This window comes from Colobus angolensis, unplaced genomic scaffold (assembly GCF_000951035.1).
Source record: "Colobus angolensis palliatus isolate OR3802 unplaced genomic scaffold, Cang.pa_1.0 Scaffold3, whole genome shotgun sequence".
Classification (NCBI taxonomy): Eukaryota; Metazoa; Chordata; class Mammalia; order Primates; family Cercopithecidae; genus Colobus; species Colobus angolensis.
The window spans coordinates 22,271,091-22,288,588 of NW_012116265.1; the positions used below are offsets into that span (position 1 = coordinate 22,271,091).

Below are 17,498 nucleotides of genomic sequence, written 5' to 3' on the forward strand. Positions count from 1 at the left end.
TCAGCTATTTTTGTATTTTTAGTCGAGACGGGGTTTCTCCATGTTGGTCAGGCTGGTCACAAACTCCTGACCTCAGGTGATACACCAGCCTCAGCCTCCCAAACTGCTGGGATTACAAGCATGAGCCACTGCACCCGGCTGCGGCAGTCTTAAATAACCTCCTGAGGACAAATGAAGCCAACCATTTTGCTGTTGAGCTCACCCTGCCAAAGCTCGTTTTCTGATTAATTCTATGCATTAAAATATGAATATTTTATTAAGGAAATCAAAATCCAGACCACAGGGAGATACCACTTCATACCCATTAAGATTATTATAATTTAAAAAAAAAAATCCTCAAGTAAGTCTTGGCAAGGATATAGGGAAATCAGAATCCTCAAACATTGCTGGTAGGAATGTAAAATGATACAGTCACTGTTGAAAGCAGCTTAGTGGGGCCAGGCGCGGTGGCTCAAGCCTGTAATCCCAGCACTTTGGGAGGCCGAGACGGGTGGATCACGAGGTCAGGAGATCGAGACCATCCTGGCTAACACGGTGAAACCCCATCTCTACTAAAAAATACAAAAAAAAACTTGCCGGGCGCGGTGGCGGGCGCCTGTAGTCCCAGCTACTTGGGAGACTGAGGCAGGAGAATGGCGTGAACCCGGGACGCGGAGCTTGCAGTGAGCCGAGATCCGGCCACTGCACTCCAGCCTGGGCGACAGAGTGAGACTCCGTCTCGAAAAAAAAAAAAAAAAAGAAAGAAAAAGAAAAGAAAACAGCTTGCTTAGTGGTTCCTCAAAAAAAGTTGAACACAGAATTACCACATGATCTAGCAGTTCCACTTCTAAGTACATACACAAAATAACTGAGAACGAATACCAAATAGTTGTACGCAAATATTCAAAGCAGCGCTATTCACAATAGCTAAAAGGTGGAAGCAACCCAAATGTCCATTAGTGGATGAATGGATAAATAAAACGTGTGTATCCACACAATGGGATATCATTGAGCAATAAAAAGAAATAAAGTACTACAACGTGCTACATGCTGCAACGTGGATGAACCTTGAAAACATGCTAAGTGAAAACACGCTAAGTGAAAAAAAGCCAGACACAAAACGTCACATATTGTTTGAGTCTATTTTTATGAAATACCCAGAATAGGTAAATCCGTAGAGACAAGAAACAGATTGGTAGTTGCCAATAGCTGCAGGAAGGATGGAATGGGTGACTGCTTAACGGATACAGGGTCTCCTTCAGGGGCCTTGATAGAGGTGATGGCTGTAGAACACTGTGAAAGCAAGAAATGCCACTGAAGTATACACTTTAAGATGGCTAATTTTATGTTATGTAAATTTCACCTCAATTCAGAAAAATAAATATATTTAATTTGGCCTTTTTGAAAAGCCTGAAAAGATAACAGTGAAATAAGAATAAGCACATGGAATTTTTGAGTGAAGAAGGAAGTTCAATCCTTGGTGTGACATTATATTTATTGTGTGACCTTGAGCAAGTACAAGAATCTGTTGGGTTTCTTTTATTAATTTCCCTTTAAAACAAATATATTGAATGCCTGCTATATGCTCCAAGTCATGCTAAGGCACCTTCCTCTACACTGCCCTCAGCAGTAAAATGTGAATTCCACCAGGTTCCCCGCAGGTAAGGGTCAAATAAGCTGAGTGTGAGAGCAGAGTATAAAGCCATAAAAGTTCTATACAAATGCTATCCCTAATCTAAGAGCCTGCCTGGGTTACTTGCACAAAATTCATAGGCTTTTCATCAAAGAAACTCTTATAATAAATCACCATACGTGACAGAAAAGGCTATTTCAATTTAAAATAAAAACTTAGGAAACATTTTATTATAAAACAAGTTGCTATCAAAGGTCATTCCATAAAAACAAATTTGGATGGAAAATGGGAGAGAGAGAGGAATTTGTAATTTATGCTAAGAATTTAATTGCCCAAAATATCCCATTCGAATAACACTATCTGCTTTCTTCACTATTTATAAATTACAATGGTTTTTAAAATTAGATTACATAAAGAGGTAAAGAGCATCATTCTATATTATCTCTCTACACTGTAATATCAGGATTTCTTTTTTTTTTTCTTGTCTTGCTCTGTTGCCCAGGCTGGAGTGCAGTGGTGCTATCTTGGCTCACTGTAAGCTCCGCCCCCCCGGGTTCACGCCATTCTCCTGCCTCAGCCTCCGGAGTAGCTGGGACTACAGGCACCCGCCACGACACCAGGCTAAGTTTTTTGTATTTTCAGTAGAGATGGGGTTTCACTGTGTTAGCCAGAATGGTCTCGATCTCCTGACCTTGTGATCTGCCTGCCTCAGCCTCCCAAAGTGTTGGGATTACAGGCATGAGCCACCATGCCTGGCCCAATATCAGGATTTCTATGAATACAGTACTACATGGAAACACTGATTATCCTAATCAATGGCTTTTAAAATTAAATGAACACACAGTTTTATTTTTAAACAACTACTTAGTTGCCTACTCCTTTGCCTTAATACAGAATATGACAGAGCATGAAAACAAAAATTGAGTTCATTTATATATATTCATGTATCTATGTAATAGAGATGTTGCTTTATTTTAAAATGAACACTTTCACTTTAATGAGCATATTCTCTTCTACCTAGAAAACTGTATTATAATAGCAAGGTTAGAAATGACCTAGAAACAAACGTGTCAGGCCTCCCTCTCCCCTCCCACCAACAGAACCGTTTCTGTGTGTTAAAACAGGCTGATGTTCCAGAGTCTAGACTTGAAACTACAGTTTCAAGTGAATGCAGATAGTCTCTGTGTTAAGAATTTTAGTAAGCCTCGTATTCAGTACAAATGCTTCTATTTTTGGTTCCTCTATTAACTCCTTTTGAAACTCAGACAAGCTATTTAGCTTTCCTGTATCTAGAAAGAATCATATCTAACATAATAATATACTTTCTAGTCCACATGTCAACAGATATTAGATAGAACTGGATGTAAAACCTACATAGGTAAAGATTTTCTAATTAAATTCATTGACTATTAAAGCTGAGGCTTGTGAAATTAAAGGACTAGGTTTTCATTCATTCTAGTATGATGTAAAATACTTTTTTTAAATGGAGTACAATAGAAATGGAGTGTTTAAATTTAGCGGTAGAGAAAAACAAGAGTGTTCTTCATTGTACTTACATATACATATACATACACAGTAAACAACCCAGGGGTTTCTATATTAACATTTGAAGAATGTGAACATTTTGTGAAAACATGTAACTGCATATCAAAAGAAAGCATGTTAATATTATTTTCCTATATGGACTCACAGCTAACCCAAGAGGAAAACTGAAAATGGGCTAGGACCTTGCATTTCACAATCTCCAAGAAGAGACAATACGGCTTGGTGGTTACAAGCTGCCTCTCATCAGACAGATCCATGTCTGAATCCAGGCTCCACCACTTCCTAGCTGTGTGATCTTAGGCAAGTTCCTTCTCCTCTCTGTGCTTTTAATCCCTTACCTGTCACACACCACAGCCCCAGCATAATGGAAAGCCCTCTGAACTAGGAGTCCTGGTATTGCCCCACCCCTCACTCCTTTGCAACTAACCAGCTATCCGAACCAGGACACATAGCTTCCCTGGACCTCAGTTGGGCATTGACTATAAAATCCAGCATCCTTAGAGTTCCTTCCAGCTCTGAGCTAGGCCCTCAGAACCTCACATTTCTAACTTTCCTTCAAAGACTCTCACCAGAATGTTCCATGCCACCTGTCTCTGTCATTACTGCGTATCTCTTCTATTCATGACAGTGCTCGACGTCTCAAAGAATAAATCACAAAACCACCGCAGTGGAGCATCCCCTGTCTGACTCAGCATCCCTCTCCATGACGGAATTCCTATACCACACCACCCACCCTTAGGTTCTTTGGGACTCAACATTTAATCTTTGAGCAAATATACTGAGCGCCTACTTTTGTAAGGTTCCATGCTAGGCCCTGGGGATATCCAGATAAGTCAGACACAGATCCTCTCCTTAAAATGTTCAGAGACTGGTAGGAATAACAGATGTGTTCACAGAAAGGACATTGTTATATGTGGTCGCTCAATTATGATGGCACGGAGTAGGAGGAGGTGACAGATGAGCAGAAGCCTGGGAGAGGCAAAATTTGCCATTCCAGCCAAGGCTATGCACACACACGGGCATAGAAATCTGAAGCCCCAGAAGTGGCTCAGCTCTGTGCTAGACAGTCAAGAGAAAAAAGCCACAAAGATAATCTGATCCCAGAAAGATTAAGTGGGAGACAGCCAAGTGTGGTGAGTGAGATAACAGGGATTCACACCTATCTGAGTTTGTGGGACTTTGTTTACTTGTCTATCAGGGACTTCCTCTACTAGAAAGCCAGTTCTTCATAGGCAGGGACTTTATTGTTGGGGTTCACCCCTCTCTCCCTGGCACTTAGAGCAGAACCTGGCACATAGAAGGTACTTAAATATGTTTGAATGAATGATGGGACTGAGAAAATTCTACCAGGATGCAGTGTCCTCCTTCCAGAAGATTCATCTGGATAACAAGCCATTAAAAGTGGCCAATAAAGAAGGTTCTTGATCAACAAAGACCCATGTATAGCATCATACATAAAGATTTTCCCCAAGGTTTATTGATATGAACCAGCCTGGACTCAGCAATCCACTTCTGGAATTCACAAGCAATTTAGGTAAGAAGGAATATGTGGGGAGGGTAGAAAACAGTGAGGGGGATGCTCTAGGCATAACAGGACAATTGAGCACCTGTGACACAAACAGATTCGTGAATCCTTGAAAGTCAGGATTGTGCCTGCAGTCTACTCCAGACTTACATTGCATCTGTAACTTGCAGTTACAATAAATACCTGCTGTTTACTTTATAACGCCAGCCCCTCTGGAATAAGCAAAGCCTAGGGTTCAGCAGCTAACAATGTTGAGCAAAGCAGGAAGGAAGGGCCTCGACGGTATAGGAAAAGAAAGGGCTTTGAAGTCAGACTGGGAATCACATCTCAGCTCTAGCCTCACTAAGGCTATTATGTGGCCTTTGACAATAGACTCTCCCACCCTACATTTCCAGCTCCTTGCCTGGAAGATGAGATCCCTCCATCACACAGGGTTGTTTTTGAAGAGGGAAGAGAATAAGCCATGGAAATGCCCCAGCACAGAATGAATGTAGAAACTGACCAGTGACCTTGTTCTAAGCCAATGTTTGGCCAAGTGAAATTCCCAGGCCACTGGCATCAGATTCAATGGAGAATCCCACCCCAACCCCCACCCACAAATATTCTGACTCGTGCATCAGAGGTGAAGCCTTCAGCGGTCCAATGACCTCCTCAGGTGATCCTGACACAGAGCTAAGAGGAGAACTGACTACAATTACCCTACAATGTCACTGAAATTACCATGGCTTGCAGCTAAAAGCTTTAAACATCAAGCCTGCCACTCTTAGTGCCCAGCCCTCAAAACCCTATTCAGGGAAATGTCATGTAGGAGAAGTAATCAAACCCTGACTGTAATATAGTTTGAATATTTATGCTGCCAAATAAGAATTTCTGTTGATGTTATTTCCTCTCCTCCATATTATATCAAATTCTCATTGTTTGCCTCAGCCCATTAAAACCCAATGGATATTTTTTCTGACATCAGCAATGTTAAGCACTTCAGGAAAAAAAAATTACAATATGTGTGCTAGCTCAGTAGTACGAGCTTGTTTATATAGCTCTAATCTGACTGAGTGGGCAGGAATCCCAGGGGGAAAGGAGGAAGAACAACAGCTCTAAATAACAAATCACTCCTTCTGTTATAGCAGAGTCTGCCAACTTGACATTTCCTATGTATTTGAACTTCAAATGCTCAATGACAGACAGTGTCCGTTTCAGGTAATGCACCAAGATCTTAAAGTACGGCAACAGCACGCAACCCCTAAAGGCCCATTTTGGTGGCACTAGAAGGCACCCAGTATTTTACTGGGATATAATCACTTGATCATTTTAGGACATCGATTAGAATTCAGTGGTTCCCAAAAACTTGCCCAAGGACCGGAACTAGGCTAGCAGTCTCAGAATCACCTAGAAGATATTCTAAATATACATACTCCTGGTTCCCATGCTCCAGAAGTTCTGGAGCCAGTAGGCCTAGGGTGGTCCCTGGAGATTTACAGATTAACCATTTTCCAAATGATTTGTAAGTATAGCCAGGTTTGGAAACCACTGACCTAGATTCCATAGGGCCTGCCTTCCCTTCACTTGATCCCTTCCTCCCATCCCATGCTGCCTGATGTTTGGGCAGACATGCTGATGGGGGGCTCCTTTAGCTTCCCATGTATTAAGGCAAAAACTCAATGAAATGGATGCAACAAGGTTCTGGGGTGAAAAAAACTGGCTTTCAATCCTGGCTATGTCACTTAGTGCTGTGTGGCCATAAGCAACATATTTAGCCCCCCTAGGCCTTAGTTTCCTCGCCTATAAAATGGAACAAATGCTAATCACTCTGCAGCAGTGGTTCTCAGCCTGGCCTGCTCATTAGAATTTCTTGGACAGCTCGTCACAGCAACCTCAACAGGTGGATGTTATTATTCCCACTCTATGAATGAGAAAAGTAAGACTGAAGAACATAGGTAACCTGCCCAAAGTAACAGTTTGCCAGCCAAGCAACTAAAATTCAAACCCAGGACTGACTCCAATGCCCACGGTTTTTCCAACATGTCCATCTTGTGAAATCACCTACATAAAGTAGACATTTAGCACAAAGCCTGAAACATAGTAGGTCCTCAACTAATCTGTGTTTCCTTCATTCTACTTGCTAGTGAAGTTGACTTCAGTGAAGTCAACTTCTCCACTCCACACTCCAATCCTACCTTAAGACTTACAAATAAATACAATGGTCTCTAAGCTACCACAGTTGCCCTGACAGGCTAAACTAATTAAATTACCAAAGTTGTATGTGTATGTGTGTGTGTGTGTGTGTGTGTGTATATATATATATATACACACACACACACACACATATATATATACACACACATATATGTGTATATACACACACACACACACACACATATGCAGGAGGATTGCTTAAACCTGGGAGTTCAAGACCAGCCTGGGCAACATAGCAAGACCCAATCTCTTCAAAAAATACAAAAATTAGCCAGGCATGGTGGTGCATGCCTGTAGTCTCAGCTACTTAGGAGGCTGATGTGGGAGGATCACTTGAGCCCAGGAGTTGGAGGCTACAGTGAGTTATGATCATACCACTGCACTCCAGCCAGGGCAACAGGGTGAAGACTGATCTCTGACGTAAAAATAAAAATAAAAATTTTGCATTCCATCTGTTAAAGTTTCTAAAAATTAAGCTAGGAGGGAGAAGTGGAAAGATCACCACGTAACAGGGCATGCTGGCCCTGGGAGTCCTGTTACTGCAATCTCTGCTGGAAAACCAGGTCTACCCAGGCATTCTCTCTCACCAGGGCTCTGAACTCCACACTGCTCTGGAAACCCCAACCCCTCCAACTCCCCACAGACTCATCCCACCCTTTGAACACTTCTGTAAATAGTATGTCCACTATGTCCTTCCATCTTCTCTCTGAACTTTAAACTTGTGACCTTAATAGAAACTTGCCTTCTCCTCTCCTGCAGCCCTCTGTCCTCATGCCATATATCTCAAGACCAGGGAGTAGAGCAGGCAGCCTCCTGGCTCTCCACTGCTGCTTCAAATGATTTCTCTCCCTCCCTCCAACACAAATCCCTGCTCTGTGGCACTCAGGCCATCTGGCTCCGCCACTTTCTGCTCATCCTCACTGCTGTTTTCCACCTCCCTCCTGCTTATGCCTTCTCATTCCCTGAAGACTCCAGCTTCCGCCTCTCAGAGGGTTGCTTCTGCTTCCCTAACACCTTCACCACTTTCAGTAACTTTAACATCAGAGTCAAAGACCTACCAGAAAAGCCAGATTCTCAGTTCCTTATTTCCTCACCTGACCCTTTTTCCTTCTGAGTCACTATCTCACATGGCCACATCCTAAACTTTGTCATCACCTCAAATCCCACTACAAGCATCCTCCACTCTGTCCACCCTTCCTCTTTTCAGCTCACTTACTCTGCATTCACTGCAAACAATCTTTAAACTTATTTAGACATTTAATCCATTGAACACGCAGCATTTTTACTATCCATTACTACCCTTCACTTTCCCTTCACCATCCACGTTGGCTCCATCATTATACTCACTCATAATCACTCCCTTGCACATACCCTCTACTCCCACATCTCCCCTTGTGATGGTTAATACAGAGTGTCAACTTGATTGGATTGAAGTATGCAAGGTATTGATCCTGGGTGTGTCTGTGAGGGTGTTGCCAAAGGAGACTATCATTTGAGTCAGTGGGCTGGAGAAGGCAGACCCACCCTTAATGTGGTGGGCACAATCTAATCAGCTGACAGCAAATATAAAGCAGCCAGAGAAACATGAAAAGGGAAGACTGGCCTAGCCTCCCAGCCTACATCTTTATCCCATGCTGGATGCTTCCTTCCCTTGAACATTGGACTCCAAGTTCTTCAGTTTTGAGACTCGGACTGGCTCTCCTTCCTCCTGAAACTTGCAGACAGCCTATTGTGGGACCTTGTGATCATGTAAGTTAATACTTAATAAACTCCTATATATATACACACACACAATTATATATATATTCTATTATACATATAATTCTATTGTATATATTCATATATATAAGAATATATATATATTCTATTATATATATATATACTATATATATATAGTATTAGTTCTGTCCCTCTAGGGAACCCTAATATGCTCCCTTTCTGTGTCATACTATCCTTGCAAAACTCCAACACTGATGGAACCCAACTATCCATCAACCCCAAGCTCCCATCCAAACAGACAAACACTTTGGGGTGGAGAGGAAGTCACACAATCAGGCTGACTAGCTGCATTAAATTCATGACCACAAACATTAAATGAAGAGTCAACACTGCCTGCCAAACCCAAAATGTTTTCCTACCAAGCTTGTTTCTCCCTTTCTGAAATGGCTGTCATATCTTTTCCCAGCTCATATTTAACACATAGTCTTAGCTGATGAGCTCACTTCAAAATTCATGGAAGAAATGGACGCCAGCAGAAGGCAAGTCCCTCATCTTCAGACACCCTCATTGAAGCCACCATGTTCTCCATCTTCCTTTCTCTTCTGGGGAAAAGTTTTGCTATCAGAGGAATTTGAACCAGAGCAACTCCATCTTGAGTAGGGGCTGGGTAAAATGAGGCTGAGACCTACTGGGCTGCATTCCCGGACAGTTAAGCACTCTACGTCACAGGATGAGATAGGAGGTCAGCACAAGATACAGGTCATAAAGACCTTGCTGATAAAACAGGATGTGGTAAAGAAGCCGGCTGAAACCCACCAAAACCAAGATGGTGACAAGAGTGACCTCCAGTTGTCCTCACTGCTACATTCCCACCGGCGCCGTGACAGTTTATAAATGCCATGGCAATGTCGGGAAGTTACCCTATATGGCCTAAAAAGGGGAGTCAAGAATAATCCACCCCTTGTTTAGCATATAATCAAGAAACAGTCATAAAAACGGGCAACCAGAAGTCCTCAGTGCTGCTCTATCTATGGAGTAGCCATTCTTTAATTCCTCTACTTTCTTAATAAACTTGCTTTCAGTTTACTCAATGGACTTGCCCTGAATTCCTTCTTGCGTGAGATCCAAGAACCCTCTCTTGGAGTCTGGATTGGGACCCCTTTTCTGTAACATTACCATGAACCAAAGGGAAGTTCTTCCATCTTTGCTCTTAATTAGATGGTTAATAGAACATTACTGCTCACGTACACCCTACCACCCCACCAACCGGGCTCAGGTATAACAGTGGATTACAAATAAAAGACGTCCAAGACACAGTGTCCCTGAGGAAGAGTAGTTGGGGAAACCTAAAGTCAAGAGAGGAGACAAAAACAAGGACCCTTGCAGGGGATTTGAAGCCTGTAGCACCTACAGCTCAGCAAACACTAAACACAGCCCAACACCTAGCCAGATTAAGTAAAACCTCACACTAAGTTCCTACCTACCTCAGTTCCTATGACCCAACACATGATGTCTGGCTTTCAACAAACAATTACAAGGCATGATGAAAGGCAAGAAAAACACATTCTGAAGAGACAAGCAATCATCAGAATCAGACTCAGATATGTCATGGATGTTGGAATTATCTGTGTCATTAATAAGAAATTTAAAATAACTACAATGAAAAATGTTAAGGATTCTAATGAAGAAAGTAAATGGTAATGAAATCAGAGAGACAGAAACACTGTTTAAAAACTCGTTTGAAAAGGAAATGCTAAAAATTAAAAACACTGTAACAATTGAAGAAGGTTTTCCATGGGCTCAGCAGCTGACTCAAATGGCCAAGAAGAGTAAGAACTACCATTTGATAGCACAAGAGGGGAACTAATGTCAATAACAACTTAATTGTACATTTTAAAATAACTAAAAGAGTGTAACTGGATTGTAACACAAAGGATAAATGCTTAAGGGGATGGATACCCCATTCTCCATGATGTGATTACTATGCATTGCATACCTGTATCAAAACATCTCATGTACCCCACAAGTATACATGCCTACTATGTACCTACAAAAATTTAAAAAGTAAAAAATTAAAAAATTTTTATAAAGAATCCATGAGCTTGAAGGTCAATCATGAATTTCCAAACTAAAAAGAGAAAGAATTAAGAGAGAAAAAAAAAACAGAGGAGAATATTCAGGAACTCTAGAACAATATCAAAAGCTATAACATAAATGTAACCAGAATCCCAAGAAGAGAGAAAAGAAAGGAGAATAAATATTAGAAGGAATAATGACAGAGAACTTTCCAAAATTAATGACATATAATAAACCACAGATCCAGAAAAGTCAGAAAACACCAATCAGGACAAACACCCAAAAAAAACAAAAACTACACCTAGGAATATCATATTCAAACTGCAGAAAACCAAAGACAAAGAGGAAATCTTAAAAGAAGCCAGATCCTTACCTATAGAAGAACAAGGATAAGAATTACAGAATCCATGCAAGCAAGAACGTGGAGTGAAATTCTTAAAATGTTGAAGAGAAAAAAAAAAAAAAAAAAAACACCCACTTAGAATTCTACATCTAGTGCAATTATCCTTCAAAAGTGGAGAAAAAATAAAGACTTTCACAGACAAGCAAAAACCGAGGAAATTTATCACCAGCAAACCTGCTATGCAAGAAATGCAAAAAGAAGTTCTTCAGGCAGAGGAAAATTATACAGGTCAGAAACTTGGCTCTATAAAAAGAAAGAACAAGCATTGATGAAGAAATAAAGGTAAAAACAACATATTGTATTTTTCTTATTCATAATTGGTCTAAAAGAAAGAAATAGATCCTTTTGAATAATGTTCATAGGACAAAAAACATCTTTTTTAAAAGGCTAGCATATCAATGCCTAACCACAGAGCTCTGGAATAGCCCTTGACAATTAACCGGCTCAAAGGTTGGTAAACCTGGGCCCATGGGACAAATCTAAGCCTGTTGCCTGTTTTTATATGATCTGTTTGCTAAGAATGGTTTTTATATTTTTAGATGCTTGAAAAAAAGTGGAAAGAACAAAATTCTACGACACATGAAAACTGTATGACATTTGAGTGTTTCCATAAATACACTTTGATAAATGAACACCCATTTGTTTACTGCCTATGATCACTTTTGTGCCACAACAGCAGAGTTGAGTTGTTGCAACAGGGACTGTATGGCCCCCAGAATTCAAAACATTTACTATTTAGCCCTTTACATCATAATTTTTTCTGTCCCTTGAACAAGCCCAAGCCTTTGGTTTTCAGAGGATGGCACTAAGGCCTGGGAACGTCAAGTTGCATTCTAATGTCACTCTGCTGGTTAGCAATAAGAGTCAGCGTTTAGAGCTTGGGTCTTCCCTCTCTTCTCACATGAGAGGACTTATATTTTGTTAAGTATGGGTTCCAAGATTATAGTTTCTAATACTACTGACTATTGGGACTGCAGAAATAACATTTTATTATTCTCTTATTTCGCATGAAAGATTGTATCACTGCTAGAGAAGAAGTGGGAGTGACAGAGAAGCTTTGCCAATTTTTATACACAAGAAGTGGATGACTAAGAGATGAAGAGGATGACATGTTCCCAGGGGACCTAAGAAGAAAAGCACTCCTATTGGCTTTTTCTTTTTTAAAGAATGTCAGTTTTATTCCTTAGGATTTCATTGTTTTCTTTCTTTTTCAAAAAAGAACAGGTAAAATCAGTATGTTTATATGTAAAATGAGGCATTTAAATGTAATGTAAGGTGCACCTCTTCAATGACTCCGTAATGCCTCCATTGGCAGCAGCAATGATAGCCTTTTCCTCTTCTTAAGATAGCAAAATTTAACAAAAGAAAATCTTTTCATAAAGTTCACCAAGCAAAAGCAATATAGATCAAAGAAATAACAATTGAATAGGTTCTTGGGGGTTTTACAGTTTTACTCATACCATGTAGATGGCAGACAAAAATAGTACAATTTGAATTTACAGTACCAATTCCTACAATGATGATCTAACTTGTAACAGTCCAACCCTCAAGAACAACGAGAAAGGCAGATAAGGTATAAAGAGAAGAACTCCCAAGGCAATGAGGACACATGGGATCATGATCCAAGAGAAAAAGGAAGTATAGAGGTGAGCCCGCTATTCCGTGTAATTATGGCTTTAAGGCATTTAATCAAATTCAACACCTCTTCACGAAAATACTCTTAGCCAATTTTAAATGCAAGGGGACTTGCTTGATCTGATAAATGGTATTTGTAAAACAGAAATATTTAATAATATTTAATAGTGAAACTTTCCCATTGAGATTGGAAATTAGACAAGAATGCTCACTATCACTTCTATTCACCATTATATTTGAGGTCTTAGCCAATACAACCGGCAAGAAAAACAAATACAAGTCGCAATAATTAGAAAGGAAAAAGTAAAAACTCTTTTACAGGTAATTTAACTGTGTACATGGAAATTCATAATAATTTATGAATGCAATTACTTTTGCACCAACCTAATACACAGAACTATTAGGATTAATCAGTGACTTTAGCAAAGTCAGTGAATACAGGTCAATATATAAAACTCAATTGTATTTTTTCTATATCAGCAACAATCAGGAAATGATATATTTTTAAAGGTATCATTTATAATAGCATCAAATAATTTCAAATACAGGAATATATATTTAAAAGATGTGCAATAATTTTACAATATAGAGGGATACAAAATTGCTGACAGAAGTGAGAGACAGATCTAAATAAATGGAGGGATATTCCACATTAATGGATTAAAATAGTCAACACTGTAAAAACATTAATTTATTCCCAATTTAGGCTAGAGATTTAATGCAATCCCAATCAAAATTCCATCAAAAGATGGTTTTAAAATTTATACAGTAATGCAAATGGTTAGAAATAATGAAGCTATTCTTTTTAATTATATTTTATGTTAAGTTCTGGGGTACATGTGCAGGATGTGCAGGTTTGTTAAACAGGTAAACGTATGCCATGATGGTTTGCTGCACCTACCAACCCATTGCCTAAGTATTAAGCCCAGCATGCATTAGCGATTTTTCCTGATGCTCTCCCTCCCCCCATCGCCCCCATCCCCAACAGTCCTCAGGTGTCATTCCCTCCCTGTGTCCACAGGTTCTCATTGTTCAGTTCCCACTTACGAGCGAGAACATGCAGTGTTTGGTTTTCTGCTCCTGCATTAGTTTGCTGGGGATAATGGATTTCAGTTCTATTCATGTCCCTGCAAAGGACATGATCTCATTCCTTTTTATGGCCGCATAGTATTCTATAGTGTATATTACCATATTTTCTCTATCCAGTCTATTATTGATGGGTATTTGGGTTGATTCCATGTATTTGCTATCATGAACAGTGCTGCAGTGAACATATACCTGCAGGTATCTTTATCATAGAATGATTTATATTCCTTTAGGTTGATACCCTGTAATAGGATTGCTGGATCGAATGGCATTTCTGCCTCTAGGTCTTTAAGAAATCACCACACTGTCTTCCACAATGGTTGACCCAATTTACACTCCCATCAACAATGTAAAAGCATTTCTATCTCTCCGCAGCCTCACCAGCATGTTGTTTCTTGAATTTTTAATAATCACCATTCTGACTGGTGTGAGATGGTATCTAACTGTGGTTTTGATTTGCATTTCTCTAATGATCAGTGATGTTAAGCTTTTTTTCATGTTTTTTGGCCACATAAATGTCTTCTTTTGAGAAGTGTCTGTTCTTGTCCTTTGCCCACTCTTTTTAATTGGGTTGTTTTTTGCTCGTAAATTTGTTTAAGTTCCTTGTAGACTCTGGATATTAGACCTTTGTCAGATGGATAGGTTGCAAAAATTATCTCCCATTCTGTAGGCTGCCTGTTCGCTCTGATGATAGTTTGTTTCGCTGTGCAGAAGCTCTTTATTCTAATTAGATCCCATCTGTAAATTTTTGCTTTTGTTGCAATTGCTTTTGATGTTTTCATCATGAAATCTTTGCCTATGCCTATGTCCTGAATGGTATTGCATAGATTTTCTTCTACGGTTTTTATAGTTTTTGGTTTCACTTTACATCTTTAATCCATCTTGAGTTAATCTTTGGATAAGGTGTAAGGAAGAAGTCCAGTTTCAATTTGCTGCATATAGCTAGCCATTTCTCCCAGCACTATTTATTAAATCTGGAATCCTTTCCCCATTGCTTATTTCTGTCATGTTTGTGGAAGATCAGATGGTTGTAGATGTGCAGTCTTATTTCTGAGATCTCTATTCTGTTCCATTGGTCTATGTGTCTGTTTTTGCACCAATACCATACTGTTTCGCTGATGCTTGCTTTGTAGTATAGTTTGAATTTGGGCAGTGTGATGCCTCCAGCTTTGTTCTTTAGAAGTCATTCTTAAATAAGAACAAACTAGAGGGTGCACACTACTGAATATCAAGACCTCTTATAAAGCTCATGTAATTAAGACAGTGTGTTATCAATATTATATTAGAGAAATAGAAAAACGGAATGGACTAGAAAACACAGAGACAGACCACAAATGTGACTGATAACAAAGGTGACATTTCAGAGCAGTAGAAATGAAGAGATTTTTCAATAAGTGGTGCTGGGTTTATTGGATGTCCATAAGAAAAACAAAATAAATATGGATGCCTTTCTCACATCGTAAACAGCAATCAGCCACAGGTAGACTTTTATAACCTAAAGATAAAGGCTAAAATGAAAAAAAAAAAAAAATAGAGCCTCTATAAATTAAAATAGAGTAGCTTCATAACCTTAGGGTAAGCAACAATTTATTAAGTAGGCACAGGAAACAATAACCATAAAGGAAGAGACTGATAAATTGGATTATATTCAAAGTGAGATCTCCAATTCATCAAAAGAGAGTAAAAGGCAAACCACTAGAGCTGGGAAAAGATAGTTTAAATACATATGACAGGTAAAAGTATTTGTATTAAAAATTTGTTTTTAAAAGAAGACTTCTATAACTCAATAAGAAAAGATTAAAAATCTAATTTAAAAATAGGCAATAAGCTTGAATAGGCACTGCAAAAGACAAATAAAAGTGGCAAAAAAATTAAAAAGGCACATCATCAGTCACCAGAAAAATGCAAATCGAAGCCATAAGACACCACTACGCACCCACCAGAATGGCTAAAATTCAAACGTTTAACAATCTCAAGTCTTGCCAATGACATAAAGAAACTGAAACACTCATGAACTGATGATAGGAATATAAATTGGTAAAGCCACTTAAGAAAACCCTTTGTAGGGATAGAATAAAGCTGAACATATGCACACCCCATTACCCAGCAATCCAGGCTCAGATGTGTATACCAAACAGAAACACATTCATATGTGTGCCACAAAGCACACACAAAAATATTCATAGCAGCGCTATTCATGATATGTCTAACCTAGAAATATCCCAAATGTCCCTCAACAGTAGATGAATAGTTTGTGGAATATCACAAAGTAGAATACTACACAGCAATAAAAATAGTTTACTGCTACACACTGCAACATAGATGAATTTCACAAACAATGTTGTGCATAAGGATCTAGAAAGAAAGAGTACAGGCATATATGTATGATTTCATATTTATTTCATTTGTTTCAAAAAAGAGAAAGCTACAGTGTTAGAAATCAGGTTAGTGGTAGCTACTTGGGAGGCTGAAGTGGGAGGATTGCTTGAGCCTAGGAGTTCGTGGCCATCCTGGGCAACATAGTGAGATCTCATCTCTTTAAAAAAGAGAGAGGGAGAGTGAGAGAGAGAAAGGAAATCAGCTGGTTACCAATGGGAAAAAAGAAATATGTACTTACTGGGAGGGCCCATGAGGTAGTTTCTGGAAGAATGGTAATATTCTCCTTCTCGATCTCCGAGAGAGAACATGGATGTGTTTACTGTTTGAAAATTTATTGAACAATGATTTGAATACTTTACATATAACATAAATACTTTTCATATAACATAAATATGTTATACTTCAGTAGAATTGTATGTTTGAAAAAGAATAGTGCAAATAAATGCAGATCTGGAGGAAGGATGCAGCATATTGGATTCTCAAGGTGGCATTGCAGCCCTCTCACGTACAGTGATGCAAAAAGTGACATCATGGCAGGGTTATAACTGCAGGGATGATGAAGGAGCCAGAGGTTGTGTCTGTTACCACTGTGGACTGTCCTAGCCAGAATATGCTCATTATCGGACACACAGATCCAACCAACGTAGACATGTGACTAATCAGGACCGAAGTCCCTCCCTGAGACTGAGATAAGGACGCTGGAAGAAAGAAGATTCCTCCCCTGTGAGGTGACTGTTGAAAAGATGTGAGGATAGAAATATTAGTGACCATCTTATTTTTATCTCGTGTCATAGAAGGAGGAAGTCAAGAAGACAAGGTGTCACGTAGAGTGCTGACAATGTCATTTAAGTCCCTGGATCCAGCTAGGCCTGAATTCTCTGATTATGCAGCCAGATAAATTTATTTTTGCTTGAGAGACTTGGATTTTGCTTCAGTTCAGTTGGCGTATTTGTATTTTTTTGTTTAGTCTGCATCAGAGAGAAGACTGACTCTCCATCACTATCATCACTATTATATGGCATTCAAGTTCCTTCTCACATTGGCCCCAACTTGCACTTCTAGTTTTATCCATCGCTGTTCATCTTCATATACCCAACAACATGGTAATCTTAACTACAGAAAACTCCTCCAACCAAGAATTTCCAGTAAGCAAAGTTCAACTTATACCTATTTCCAAATACATCTTTGATAATCAATTGGTCATCTTGTTAAGAATAATTAGAAAATATAAGAATCTCGCACCAGTCTAGGTAATGTGATGAAACCCTGCCTCTATAATAAATACAAAATTAGCTCAGAGTGGTGGCACACGCCTGTAGTCCCAG

General features: G+C 39.4%; 1 protein-coding gene across 11 annotated transcripts in view; it reads right to left on the minus strand.

Moving 5' to 3' along the window:
• Positions 1-17,498, minus strand: part of RGS6 (regulator of G-protein signaling 6) — a 656,379-nt gene that overhangs the window by 623,707 nt on the left and 15,174 nt on the right. The gene's annotated exons all lie outside the window — the stretch shown is intronic.